Source organism: Nilaparvata lugens, chromosome 2 (genome assembly GCF_014356525.2).
Source record: "Nilaparvata lugens isolate BPH chromosome 2, ASM1435652v1, whole genome shotgun sequence".
Lineage (NCBI taxonomy): Eukaryota > Metazoa > Arthropoda > Insecta > Hemiptera > Delphacidae > Nilaparvata > Nilaparvata lugens.
This window is the reverse complement of record NC_052505.1, coordinates 62696248-62712014: the sequence shown is the minus strand read 5'-3', so window position 1 is coordinate 62712014 and position 15767 is coordinate 62696248. Positions and strand designations below refer to the sequence as shown.

Sequence of the window (15767 nt, the reverse complement as noted above, 5' to 3'; positions counted from 1 at the left end):
GAATATCTACACCAATATCTACGCTGATGCCTACACCAATGTCAACGCCAATATCTACACTAATATCTACACCAATAACTACGCCAATATCTACACTGATGCCTATGCCAATATCAACGCCAATATCTGCTCTGATGTCAATATCTACACCAATAACTACACCAATATCTGCTCTGATGTCAATGTCAACGCCAATATCTACGCCAATAACTACGCCGATGCCTGTGCTGATGCCAATGCCAATATCTACGCTGATGCCTGCGCCGATGCCAATACCTGCGCCAATGCTGATGCCAATGCCAATATCAATGCCAATGCCGACACCAAAGCATACGCCAATGACAATGCCAACGCTTATTGCTGACCATGTATCTCAAACTTCAACACTACCACATTACCTGGAGGTAATTGCCATCCATATTCACGTTTGCAACTTTGAATTCAAAATAACAGTCACAGTATCATGAAAGAATTGATTCAAAAATCCTCTCCTAAATTATTCCTGTATGCAGAACTCTAAACCTTGAAAGCTGAAAATATCAAAAAACCAAACCTTACCTAAATTAATCCTGTATGCAGAGTCTATCTCTTTTCCGAAAAACAAATTACATTGTCATTTCAAGCCTGAAATGTACATTGTATAATTACAAATATGATACAAAATTTATGTGACTGTATCGAGTTTGGTATGCAGCCGTCTACTAGAAGCATGAGGCAATGCTAACTGAGATGTCACCTGTATCGAGTTTGGTATGCAGCCGTCTACTACAAGCATGAGGCAATGCTAACTGAGATGTCACCTGTATCGAGTTTGATATGCATCAGTTGACTACAAGTATCAGCCCAACACTACGTGCATCCAGATCAGCTCAACACTACGAGTATTCGGATCAGCCCAACACTGATGTTATCACACTGGAGTCACACTTAACTGAAAATCATACTGAGTGCCTTAACAGACTGTTTTCCAAAATTTGCATCGATAAAATCAACCGCGTTAATAGTGAAAGAAATGAACATTTTTTGATTTATTGAAATTTTATGTGAAAATTAAATGTAACAATTCATCAATTCATAAAAAAAAAATAAATAAATAAATTTTTTATTCAACATACTAAAATTTTTTTTATGCAATAAAAATTGAATTTTTCTATCTATTAAATTTATGTGCAATTTCAAAAAAACTATTCTTTATATATTAAACTTTCTGTTGAGATATTTTCCTTTAAATTATAAAGCTAAATCAAAAGTAATTTTGATATTCTATACTTTGAAATATTGTTTGGAAACATATAACAAATGCTATTGATGAATTTTTATAATAATTTTCAATATTATAGGACAACATGTAATGTTTTTATAGAAAAAATTGTTACTGTTCTCGAATTTACAATTCAACAATTTCCATTTGGGTCAATGTATTTTTTTTTCTTTAAATTTTCAAACAGTAAAATTTTTTATGTCAAGAGGGGGGTATTTGTAATATTACATTTTTTCTCGATTGGAATCGAATCTTCAATTCGAGATCTATAAAACTTTATAGTAAATATCAGAGTAATCAATATAAGGACAACTTTTTGACTGAGAATTTATTGTAAATGATTGTGTTGCATGTTCCATGGTGTCACCGAGGCTGAGTTGACAGAATTAACAGATAAATGGATTATTTAAATAGAGATGATATATAAAAATTTAAAATAATAGTTTCAAAATAAAGTTTTATTGAGAACAAATATAAAATGTGAATTCTAAACTTGTAATTTATAAATTTTTGGTGACGTGTCCATGACATAGACACTGATTTTGAGATGTGGTTTTTGTTCTGATGAGGAGGCTTCCTTTTTTTCTCTAAAAATGATGGCTGGCTGCGTGTGTTCTAATTTTGTGCTCTCTGAATATTTTTCTGTTTAAGTGAATTATTAATGTTTTAAATTGAGTTTTGAACAGTTTATAGTGTTCTATTTTTTCTATAATTGATTGATTTGTGTGTCTACAAGCCTATAGCCATTGTTTTTCAACTATATAAGTGGATAAGTATTTAGCTCGTAATGATTTTAGATGCTTAAGCGTGTAAGATATTGTTCTTTGTGTATTTGTGTAGTATATTGCCAAAATTCTTCTGAAGATTATAAGTTGATTTGCTCTGAAAACTGGATTTCTCATTCATAGGCGATAGATCCATTCATAGTTTATCAAGAATCTATTACGTTGGAGCTGATAACTTTCATTAGGTTAATAGGTGAAAAATGCTATCCAACCGAATTGGAGAAATTGGTAGCACGGCAGTATCAAGTATCAAGTATGGGATATGCAAGATTTGTCGGAATTAGCGAATATAGTAGGGGCAGGATACAATATAGATAGTAAACGAGGATCGAAGGATGAGAAAATTAACGTCAAGGGCAGGACAATATTAGAATTGTGTGAGACTTTCGATTTCATTATTTTTAATGGCAGAAGAAGAGGAGGTAAGTGGGGGGGATTTCACATATGTGAGTGATATAAGATGCTCTGTAATCGATTCATGCTGTTTATCCATGGAGTTGGTACCCACAATAAGAAAATACTGTGTTATGCAGGAATCCGATCACTTGCCTATCGAAGCAGTATTAGCGACAACCATCTCCCGGAGAAAGAAAGCCAAATTCTACCGCTATTACCAAAGTTGAGATGAAAAGAGGTTACGAATCAATTGACTCACACTATTAATACCTCAATGAGCCAATAGACACTGCTCAGTAAATTGAAGATATCCAATGTACATCTTGTTTATTTAAGAAAGGAGAGAAGCAGAATCTTAACAAATATAGGGAAATTTTAAACCCACATAGCGTTTCTAAACAGAGAGACTGGAGTATCCTCAACTAGTCTAAGATTTGTCTCGCACTAGTGTGAGTGTGTGAGTCTTGACTACAAAGATGTAAAAATAATACCTGAGCAAGGATGACATTCCTCAACTATATCATAATCCTCATCAAGCCAACAAGATTCTGAAGAATTTCTCTTGCTATTGGCTGGAAGGTTCCTTGTATTGTTATTTGTCCAATTACTTTCAATTACAAGGACAAAAATAGTCAACCTAAACAGAAAAACATGAAATAAGTTAAAAATTATAAGAGACATACTATGGGTATATATAGACTAAAAATGAAATGTACTATTTCTTAATTTATTCCTTTGCTTGTAATCATGTATAGTATATTCATTTAGAGAGAAATTATCATATGACGAAAACAACGAACATTAAAACAACGACAACGTATTAAAAGCTAGGTAACCAAAGAACAGTGGTCTTCTTATCATAATCGTACTAGAGAAAGTAACACTTTAGTATATGGGCCGCGGAATCTAGCATTGAGACCTACATAGATTGATAGAGGAGATCAATACGAGATCAACCATGTATAACATTGTTGTCGATTTCCAAGGATTAGCTGAAAAAACATGGTGGAAAGCACGGTATTTAGATGAAAACGGTAGGAGTCATGAGATGTGTGCGCAGTGGCCAGCCAGCTAGATTGCGTCATCGCCACCAACCGAAGTTTTTAACACCTATTGGCAATATTTATGAAACTTATTTGTTAAAAACAGATGATTGGATACAAAATGACGTCAGCTACACCGAAAATTTAGCACAAACATGCGCGTGACACCTACCGTCTTCTTCTATATACCGTGGTGGAAAGTTCAAAATTTTTATATCAATTTTTATTTTTAATAATTTTTTTATGGCTACAATATGTTTAAAACTAGTGCTATCTTATGTAAAATTTGACGAGAAATCCAATGAAACTAATTTCAGGTTCGTAACTTCAGTAGTTTTTGAGATATTGCAAAAAATGTGTGAAAAAGTGCAAATTTTTGGTTTAAAAGAGGTGAACCTGTTTGCATGGTGGTTGATAGGTATTTTAAACTATTGGATTTAGTAGAATGTTCAATTCTAAAGAAAAAAGTCCAGTCACTTGATTACCTAAACTCAAAATTGTTCGAGATATTTGGGCAAATAAAAATATTGCAACTCCATTTTTTGCTACCTAGGGAGAACTTAGGTTAGAAAAAGCTTAGTTCAGAAGGAGCTTGGATCAGGAAAATATTAGGTTAGGGGAATCTTAGGTTAGGAATAGCTTAGGTTAGGGAGATCTTAGTTTAGGAAAAGCTTATATTAGGAAAAAAGCTTAGGTTGGGAAAAGCTGAGGTTAGGGAAAGATGGGTTAGGAAAACTTGCATTAGAAAGAGCTCAACTCAGGAAAAGCTTAGGTTAGGAAAAAGCTTAGGTTAGGGGAAGCTGGGTCTGAGAAAAGCTTAGGTCAGGGAAAGATGGGTTAGGAAAACTTGCATTAGAAAGAGCTCAACTCAGGAAAAGCTTAGGTTAGGAAAAAGCTTAGATTAGGAAAAGCTTAGATTAGAAAAAGCTAAGGTTAGGGAAAGCATAGGTTAGGAAAGAGCTAAGGTTAGAAAAAGCTTAGGTTAGGGGAAGCTGGATCTGGGGAAAGCTTGGGTTTGGAAAAGTTTGGATTAGAAAAAGCTCAAATTAGGAGAAGCTCAGGTTAGGGGAAGCTGGGTCTAAGAAAAGCTTAGGTTGAGGAAAGCTTGGGTTGAGAAAAAGTAGATAAGGAAAAGCTTAGGTTAGGGAAAAGTTGAGGTTGGGAAAACTTGGGTTAGGTAAAGCTTAGGTTAGGGGAAGCTGGGTTTGGGAAAAGCTTAGGTTGGGGAAAGCTTGGGTAAGGAAAAGCTCAGATTAGAAAAAGTTTAGGTTAGGAAAAGCTTAGGTTAGAGAAGGCTGGGTCTGGAATAAACTTAGGTTAGGAAAAGCTTAGATTCGGGGAAGCTGGGTCTGAGAAAAGCTTGGGGGAGCTTGGGTTGATAAAACTTAGATTAGAAAAAGCTTAGGTTAGGAAAAGCTTAGGTTAGAAAAAATCTTAGGTTAGGAAAAGCTTAGATTAGGAAAAATCTAAGGTTAGGTAAAGCTAAGATTGGGAAAAGCTTAGGTTAGGGGAAGCTACGTTTGAGAAAAGCTTAGGTTAGGGGAAGCTTAGGTTAGGAAAAGCTTAGATTAGGAAAAATCTAAGGTTAGGAAAAGCTTAGGTTAGGAAAAAAGGTAAGATTGGGAAAAGCTTGGGTTAGGGAAAGCTTGGGTTAGGAAAAGCTTACATTGGGAAAAAGCGTAGATTAGGAAAAGCTTGATTTGATTCAATTATTTTTACAATCTTTTAAAGCTTCTGAATTGCATTGGAAGCTGAATAAAATGTGATCCTCAATATCGGTCTGCACTATGCCTATGCAAACATATTGAACTCTTCTAAAGCTAAAATACTACATTTTCTTGTATTTTTTCCAAATATCTTAATAATCTATAACATTTTCTAACCTCAAATCTATTTTAATGAATTCCTGCAAAAATCCCAATGAGATTTAGCCAATTTAGTAGTCACTAAAAGAAGTAAAAAAAATTAAATTTGAGAATTGAAGAGTATTGTGTGCAATTTTTTTTATTTTCCCAAATATCTCGAACAATTTTGAGTTTAGGCTATCAAGTGACTGGACATTTTTTCTTTAGAATTTATCATTCTACTAAATCCAATAGTTTAAAATACCTATCAATCATCATGAAAACAAGTTCACCTCTTTTAAACCAAAAAATTGCATTTCTCTGCACATTTTTTGCAATATCTCAACTACTGAAGTTACGAACCTGAAATTAGTTTCATTGGATTCCTCGTCAAATTTTACATAAGATTTCACTAGTTTTAAACATATTGTAGCCATGAAAAAATTATTAAAAATAAAAATTGATATAAAAATTTTGAACTTTCCGTCATGTTTTTTCAGCTAATCCTTGGAAATCGACAACAATGTTATACATGGTTGATCTCGTCTTGATCTCCTCTATCGATCTATGTAGGTCTCAATGCTAAATTCCGCGGCCCATAAACTAAAGTGCCCCCAAAAAAAATGTTGACACATGTCGCTAATAAAGTGTTAAAAAGGTGAATTGAAGTCATTTTTTACATAATGTCAGATAAAATTGACATTTTAATTACCTAGCCTAGGCCTATATTAGATTTCAATCAAATGACGTTGTCATTTTTATAAAATCAATGGCTTCTACATAAAAATCAGTTTTATTTCTTCTGAGAAGAGGATGAAAGTTGTTTTATAGAGCACTTGAAAATAAAAGTATTGAAGTTTACACATTAATGTTACACTTACCCTCCAAGAAATATTACACCCAACAGCATTCGTTGTGTAGTACATGACTCAATCATAACGGAAAATAAAAATCCAGCGTAAAAAAGAAGTACTAAAAAAAATCAGAAAAGAGGAAGAGAACCAATTAATCAGTAATTCAATTTATAAAAGAATAAAAGATGAAACATTTAGGCCCCAGAATCTTCTAACCTCAAAAGTCACACATCTGTCTTTTTTAACAACTTGCATACACAATAAATTATAAAATTGTGAATTATATAACTTCTTCAAAATCATAATAATTCCAAAGACAATTATACATTAAAATTTCTTGATCAGATTAATATAAAAATATTACAGTAAAATTTTACAGATCAAGAAGCAGCGACGGACTTTGATACTTCTTTCTTCAATATATCACTATCAAATTATCTATGTCTATGATCGATATCTTGCTTTCGATACCAAGATCAACTTTTGTTAAGGGACGTTCACATTAGTCAAGTTTACTTGATCGATTTTGAACTTAAGTCCAGTTTACATAAACTCAAAAGTATATAATTTTGATGTGGGTTGGCAAAGACCTTAACCTAGCTCCGCAGTGCAGGCTGGTTGCTTGGCTGAATCGGACCAGGCGCTGAGACAGCAAATAATAGCAGCGTTGGTGGGAATGCGATCGGCCGCAGTAACATCTTCCACCCAGCAATGGTCGGCTTAGTTCCGCCTAGCGGACAGACGAAAGAACAAACCAGTCGGTTATTTGATCCCTCCAGCCAGGCTCAGCCAAGCAGCCGAGACAATAGAACAATGGATTGGCGGTCGTATTCGCGTTCATCAGCAGTTTTCTTTCTCACGATTATTTTGATTTTTGTGTGTCAGTAATAACTCCAGTCACCAGTAAAAAGTTCTCAGAAACGTGGTTTACTACCATATTAATGACTTTTCATGATGATTTTTAATTATTTAAAAACATTGTTGACATTCTGAGCCTTTAGGCTAAACTTGGGGTCGCTGAGAACGAATCTGCAATCAGAATTTCTCTATCACGAAAAATAACGAAAAAAATCGAGCTGTTGAGCTTCCGGCAACCGTTAACAGTCATCCTGCAATGCGGCCGAAACACTTCCAAGCCAGACACCAATCTCGAATGACAACAACGCCAAGCTGTAAGAAACCATCCTGCACTGCGGCGCTAGGTTAAAGATGCAAGGTCTTTTCTTTTTAAGGTCTTTTTGGGTTGGCGTGGCGTGGATTAGCGCACAAATTGGAAGGAATCTTTTACTTACTTCTTCTCTGTAAATAATTAGTGTGGCAGTAGCCTACTTTGCGGCGTGGGCTACAGCCGTGGACGTGGGCTGGAGCACATAACCTATAGTGAGGTCCACGTTATAATGGCAGAGGATAAAGATGGAAGAATAGCGATGCCGATTCTCTGCATTAATTAATTATATTTCTACACTGTCAAAAACATAATTGGCATCGTTGTGGACCTAGAAAAGTATAGTACCACCGGCTTTGTCGAATAATAGACAAGGATAGCAAAACCAAAGTTGATCAAATACTGTCATTATAACGTGGACCTCACTATATGAATTTATCAGATTCGTTGATCCATTGGATAATAGTGAGGTTTATGTTATAATGGCAGCAAAGAAAGATAGGAGAACAGCGTTGTCAAGTCTCTTGAATTGACTCCACATTGCCACTGCTGAGTGTACACTCAGTAACAGCTGTTACTCAATTCATCCCATAAAATTTGATCTAATTATTAGTTTTCATTTCCTTGATAAAATAATCAATTTCATTTCAAATTAATTAAACTCATAAATAAAATATGTTTTCCATAATTTGATTCAAAACTTTGCTTTCATAACTGAGAACAGATTTCTATTTTCATACAAACCTGAAATGGCGGCTAAATTAAAAAACTGTGATATCAATCTGAGCTTCAAATAAGCAACAGGAATTGAGTTATTTGGTAAGCTATTTAGACCTGAATGAATGTAATAATTTTCAGATATTAAGTACCTTATGAGAAGTCATCTATATTGGATTTTTACCCTGCAGGAAGTAGGCTGTGGCAAATAAGGTTATAAGGAAAGTTCAGAGATATATGTGAGGTGGAAAGCAAAAAGGGCCCTCTTGTCGAACTTTGAACATTTTGAGATAATATTTTTGTATTTTTAAGCTATAAATTCCTGACAATTCAAATTTTTATCTGTAAATTTGAAAAAGTTTATGGCTGTTTAAAGTTTTCATAACTGAAATGGTAGTTTTGAGAAAAACGCATTTCAAAGTTTAATAACATCACTGCTTGTTTATTTTACATACTTAAGAAATAAATTATACATCAAAACAAACTTTAATGTGCCAACAATCAAAAAATTGATGAAAAAATTCCCCCCTCCCTCTTTATTCTTCCCCCACCACAATTCCTCACCCCTCTTGTATCCTCTTCATACCTCTACTGGCCTCATTTATACTCTTTTCTTTCAAAGTCTACTTGATAATTATCATCCCTTATATTATACTCCTACCATTCCAATTCACTCTTCACCCCCTCATCACTGCCCCCTCTCCCACCCCTCTCTTATCCTCATCATTCTATTATAGGCCCTCTTCATCCCCTTTTCACTCCTTTTAACTTAAGTAGCTAATACTTATAAATTATTATCCTCAATTATTCTCCTTCCCTTTACACCTACCCTCCCTATTTTCTCATCCCCCTCCATCACTCCCATAAGCTCTTTCATAACCCCCATGTCCCTAAAAACTATAAAATAGAAAGATGGAAAATACAAACAATAAAACTACAATTAAAATGCTTTCTCTCTTTTCCACATACCAGAGTCAAAAACTCTTTCCATAAGCTCTTTAATAACCCCCATGTTTTTAAAATCTAAAAATAAAAAGATGGAAAATACAAACAATAAAACTACAACTGAAATGTTTTCCCTCTTTTCCAAATACCGGTATCAAAAACAGTTCAAGTGCTTCACTTCCTCTTCCTCTTTGTTTCAAATCAAATCATTTATTTGCCATACAATAAATACATAATAAAAGAAAATACTTAATTTTATAATCAAAAGTATAAAATAATTAAAATAAAAATTAAGCATAAATAATACCAAAATCATAATTAGATACTTCTCAATGGTAATCCGGCATCACCAGCAAAAGGAATCAAGCCTTGCCCGCTGGTGAGAGTTGCAATCAGCTAGTTACATTGGTTGTTTCCTAGTTTTATACAATAATAGAGAAAAAAAATAATCCACACTAAAAAATATGTTTTTAAAAAATTGGATAATGCTTTCAATTGAAAAGAAATAGTTTTCTCTTATCCAATTTTTAGTATTTTGTAATTAATTTTTGCTTCCAGATCAAAAGGCAAATCATTTATGAATCTTGTACCTATATACATGAGCTGTCTTCCAACTACTGTTAGTTTTGTTTTGTAAATTTTATATTTATAGGTTGTATTTGGTCTAAAATCATATTGAACTATATAATTGATAAAAATTTGTTTTTATACTTTATAATATATTTATGTTTGCTTTGAGACTGGATTTGGCACATCAGGATCAGGTTGTGGATCAGCTACAGAAGTGCTGGCTCCTTGATCTGGATCAGATGGAACTGCAGGACAAAGCCGGTCTTTGTATTCTTTTTTGCAGTATGTCCTGATGTTCTTGAAGAGATATTATCTGCGTTGTCTTGACATCCCAGTTGGTTTCACTTCACTTGGGAACCCTTCTGGTCCATTTTTGTTTGGGAAGATGTTGTGCACGATAGAATTACCATCAATATCAAATTTGCAATTCACATTGCCTTTACTTTCTACATTAAATTCGAAGTGGTTGTACTTTGTGATGTTAGGAACTTTTTTTGCTTCATTCTTTGCGAAAAACCCTAAGCAGTCATACACTTTTATTTCAACATTCCCCTCTTCATCACCAGTAGGTATTGCAGAGTTAACATGGCTGGTAGGTGTGGACTTTTCAACACATTCAACAAGATCTTGAATAGAAGACACATAGGTTACTCTAAACTTTTTCTTCAGTAAGCCAAAAGCCCAGTCACAAGAAAACTTTGTGTGACCAACAGGCATGAATGAGAATATTTTTTTCTTGTTTTTGTCATTACATATACACCAAGCAACGTAACCAAGTACAATGTTATTTTTGTTTTGGCCTACACAATTGTCGGCGTGAATAAACATTGTGTCTTCCCCATGGCTATTAGTTTCCAGGTAGTTATGAAACAGGGACACTATAAGGTTTGATCCTTTTGATGTACTTACACTTTCTGGTAAGAGGTAGTTTACTTGTTTATTAACTGTTTCACACATAACACCGAATAAACCAACTTTGAATGGTACCAAAAAGTAAATAGGGCCTGGTTGCAGTGGGTTGCTGGGTATATGCATTTGTTGAGCCATGTCAAAGCTATAGTGAACAGTACTCTTATCATAATTTTCAAAGTTATCCCTAGTGAGTTTGATTGTTTCTCTGTAAAACTTCCTCTCTTTGGCAGCTAATTGAAGGTGGGCTCTCATTTTTTCAATGGTATCCATTCTAGTTTCATCTGACAACAAAGCCATAGCATCTCCAGACGTGAAATGCTTTTGGCAAAATGCACAAAGATCTGATCTTGGTTTCATTATCACTATTTCCGGGCAAATAGTTTTCCATATGTTACAAAATATCTTTAATGACACTGGTTTTACTAACATGTCCTCCCTGAATGAGGCTTTATAAGTGTCAAACATTTTGAGCTTAGTGTCATTGGAAGGCAATAACTTCAAACTAGCATTGTACACAGTGCTACTTCTTCCTGGCAAGAGAATTTCACGCTGTTTTGCATAATTACTTAGGAACCTTACTACAAACTGAGTATTCACAAACGGAGTAACATTCATAGCTGTTTTCCCAGCATTACCATGTGGTTTTGCTATCATGCCTGTTTTATTAAATGTTTTTGTAAGACGTTTTAGTCGTTTTTCTTCAATTTAATGAGCAAACATATACGTTTTTTTACTAACTGGTCGCCCTTTAACAAAAAACGCGTTCTGTTTTGTTTCCTTTCAAGGTTTATTTTACCTGTTCGAGATGTTGTTTCATTGTCGAGAGTCAGACAGCAAAGTTGGCCTAGAATAATTTGGTCAAAGTTGTTGACATGAGTATTATCATAATGGTCAATTTCAGCACATTCACAGCACATTTCAACAAAGTCGTCAGCAGTAATTGTACTGCTACATTTTTCTTTGCAGCCACAACCTGATTCTAGAAACTGTAAAACAACAGCTATGTATTTATCAGCATCATATGTGACAATAAGTTCTACAACTAACAGCTCCCCTGCATCATCTTCATTAATAATTGGTTGATCTTGCCCAGTTTGATCAACTTCGACAATCACATCTTCTACATCAATTAGGTCTAAAAGGTTACCTGTGGTTTCATCAAGAATTGGAATGTCACTAATCAAAGAAACGTCTGGAACTTCAGCAAGCTGGGAGTCTGGATCATCTTCATCACTTGAACTTTCATTTGAACTTAATTGTCTATCAGCAAAATATTCTTTATAAACTTCAGTCTTCTTTATTAAGTGCACCACCAATACCAATGTTATTGAGTAGTCTTGCAATTTTATCTTCACTCATGATTCAAACTAAACCGAACACATACATATGATGTTACCAATAATAATGGTATTAGGCTCAGTGAATCTGTGGTAGCTAATAATATGATAATAAGTAGCACATACTTCCAGGGAAAAATATATACAGTATATGGGAACATGGACCATCCTCAGAGTCAGTTACACAAATTGATCGTGTGTTGATAGCCAAAAGACATGCTTCTGATGAAATGTCAGATCTCAGAGAGGACTTAATTGCGACTCTGACGACTTTCTGGTATCAAATTCAAATTCTTTTATTGTGAACATTGATACAATGTATAACAAAGTCATAGAAACATAGTATAATAAAATATAAAAATATGAGAACAATACATAGATAATGAGATCAACATAATAAAATATAAAATATCTAAAAAGACATATCACATCACATACTCAAAAATAATTCATTCCTGTTATAAAGGACATTTTTCAACAAGATAGGTTTTTATTTTACTTTTATAAAATTCAAAATCGTCAACCTTAAGACTATCTGGCAGGTATAAAGTCTTGTATCGTACCAAATTCAATAAAACAGTTCAATGTATAGGAGTAATTATACTGATTGAGTCTGAGTAAAGAGGCATCTTGTTTGATGGCTATGAACAGAGCTATTCAAAGCAAGACAGGCTAAGTTTTTCTTGATATATAACAAACATTCCAGCGCATAAATAGCATGAATTGTCTAAATTTTATACTGCTTAAAAAATGGTTTGCAATGAGACCGACTAGGAACACCAGCAATAATTCTAACAGCTCGTTTTGGAATACAAACAGTTTTGTAACATTAGTATCATTTCCCCAGGCATTAATACTATGAGCTAAATAACTATGCACATGAGCAAAATAAACAGTTTTTAACACATTAGAATCGACAATAAATTTCAAACGATTAAGTAGAAATATACCTCTTGACAGCCTGCCATGCAACAAATTTATATGTGACTCCCATTTAAGATTATTTTGAATAACTATGCCTAAAAATTTTGCATCAGTCAAACTAAGAGAAAGACTGTCTAGAGTGGAATTTGAAAGAGGTGAGAGAAGATGCATGATGGACATTGGAAAGCTAAGAAATGGAGAAAAGAGCAAAAGACTGAGCAATATGAGCAGGAGTTTGAAAGATTAATCCCAGATGGTCTGAATTTGGGCATGGATGAGCGAGATGTACAAGAATTGTGAGAAAACTTGGAAAATACCATGAGTGATAGTGCCAATGAGAGTTGTTTATTGGGGATGAGAGTAAGAAGTAGAAATGAGGAATAGTACAATCTACAATGATGAGTGTAAAGAGGCCATAAAACGGAAAAATGAAGATAGACAGGCTATGGTTCAAAGTGACACTAGAAGAAACTGTGTCAAGTATAAAGAGAGTTGGATGGCAGCCAACACAATAAAATAGTAGGTAATTATTTTTTGAATTGAACACTTGAAAATCATTCAAAGTCTTGGTGTGTAGCCTAAGTCTATTATAACATGACTTTCATCACAAACTGGAATCTAATTTGAAAAAATAATATAACTTTTTAAATTTTGAAACGTTCATGATTTTTTTTCATCATCCACTACTATTTATTTGAAATTTTTTCATCAGTAGCTCTTCAACGGCTGAGGGGATTTTTATATAGGACAAAATGTGCTGGAAATTCAATTCTACATCCTAGTCAGTCATCAAAAATACAGTTTTTTTACTTTTTCGGGAAACTTAAAACCTGGCAAAACTATTAAAAAGTCCCTCATCTGGATTTAATTAGTGTACACTGCGTTTACACCAAAGTTAATAACAAAATGTTATTGTAAATGTAAATAGCATAACTTATCATACACATGATGGACATATGTGTTTGTCAAGTTCTGTTCAATCTAATAGAATCTATAAGGATTTAGTTATTAAAATTTTTTCAAACCCAGCTTGAAAGGACTATTACTGATCAGAAAGCTTAAATTGAAAATTTTTTTGGAAAACTAAAAAAAATAGTCAAATTTAATTTAATTAGTGCAAAACATTATTTATCTTGATATTGGTGTGTCGTAGACGATTTTTGCAAGAGATGAGAAGGGGTTGAAATTCAATTTTATATCCGAATTGTTGGTCAGAAAGCCTAATAAATTTGAACATTTTTAAACTTAGCACCCACTGTGCCAAGGGGGTGGGGTAGTTCAAAGGTACCATTTTTTTTTTTTGGTTTATCGCATATAACTCGAAAACTATTCATCTTACGGACATGACTGTTCTATACAAAATTAAAGCTTACACAAATTCCTACAACATTCATATTACAACTTTTTTTGTATCTCCTATGGTTTTCTAAATATCCGCACTTGAATGTGTGACTTTTGAAAAAACACGTTTGCTTCCGATTTTTTGCCATTTTTGCTCTTATAACTTCTTAAATATCGATGGGAAAAATCTATGCTGATTACGAGCTTATAGAGCATCGAATTCTCTTCAATTTGATGTATAATTTTACACTTTTATGCATTTCCCTATGACTGTTACAGCAGTTTAGCGTTGATTGTGAAATCTTCAGTTTTGCAACAATAGACCAATTGACAAAGGAATTTGGAGGGAGTGTTTTCAGCACAATTTTTGACTTTGCTGTTTTTTTGGGACTAGTCAGGAGGAGAAAATATCAAAAGTCCTCATCCCAACCCCATGTGCTGAAGGGATGAGGGTGGTTTTTAATGTTGTATTTTTCAACTTTTGGTTTTCAACTTATATATCTTGGCAAAAATGCGTTCAACCATCATGACTAACGATTCAAAAATCAAGTTTGATAAAATCTCTACAATTTTTGTTCAATATAGTTTTGTGATATTTCCAACAGTTTTTGAGATATCCGCTCTTGAAAGCATGGAGTTGTCGAAATAACAGGTTTCTATCCATTGGTTTGCTCTTTCAGGGCTTATAACTCTCGAAGAATGCATTGTAACAATTAATTCTTATTGTAGGTTTGAATTTAATTATCTTTAATTTGATGTACTTTTTCACTATTCCAAGTTCTCCTTCCATTGTTATAGCATTTGTAATGTAGGGGGTGAAATTTTCAAGTTTGAAAAAAGTGTCAACTTAGGGGTTCCACACCTTTAACAGAGGGGATGAAGATGCGCACTTTTGCTAAGTTTACCTTCCAACTATATAGTCCCAATTGAGCTGCAAAGTTGAATATTGCGTTCCACACACATCCTTCAAATTCCATTGTCAAATGATCATTTGTTGCAGCATTTAAAATTCAACCCCCATTTCATTCCCCGGGTGGGGACTTTTGATATGTTCACCTCCTTACTACCCCAAACAGAACTGCGGGGTCAAAAATTGTCTTCCAAACATTTCCCTCTATAGGGCCTAATTCTTCCTTGACTGGACTAAAATAGTCACCCAGAATTCACCTTTCATTTCTACTCATTTCTACTGATGTTCAGTGATAGTTCAAGAAAGTGATTTTCGAGAAAAAAATCAATTTAAAAATTATATTGACAAATATTATGGTTATAAATAGTATGTAAAGATCACGTTATTAATTTCATGACTTTTCACAACATTTTCAGGTAAAAACGTTTCAAATTTTACTTTTTTATGAAAAAAAGCATTTTTTATATTTTGTGCTGACTGGGTAATAATGTGAGAACCAGTTCACACGACAGTGATGTAGCCCTGACTTTTCTAATTCCAATACGAACATGAATAGTTCAATGCAAACGTTACTCCTCGCCAAAGTAAATAGACAGAGACACAGTCTACTAACTTTGACTCCTCGCCACTTCTGTCTGCATTGATCCATATGTTTATATATCAATAGGGTAGCTAGGATGTGACAAAAGGTCAGCGCCACGACACATCTGTGTGAATTAGGCGTCAGATTCAAAACAGTGATCCTAGTTGGTGCGACATAGCA

General features: G+C 33.9%; 1 protein-coding gene across 2 annotated transcripts in view; it reads right to left on the bottom strand.

The window, feature by feature from the left end:
* The window catches only part of LOC111057568 (glutathione S-transferase C-terminal domain-containing protein homolog), a 47285-nt gene extending 40659 nt beyond the window's left edge, over positions 1–6626 (bottom strand). The window contains exons 1-2 of one of the 2 annotated variants that reach the window (XM_039422411.1): positions 6211–6626; positions 2934–3079 (exon numbers count right to left, since the gene is read on the bottom strand). The gene's annotated coding sequence lies outside the window, so the exon portion shown is untranslated. The remainder of the gene's footprint in view (positions 1–2933; positions 3080–6210) is intronic. The other variant, XM_039422410.1, reaches the window with a different exon arrangement.
* Positions 6627–15767: the final 9141 nt, after the last annotated feature.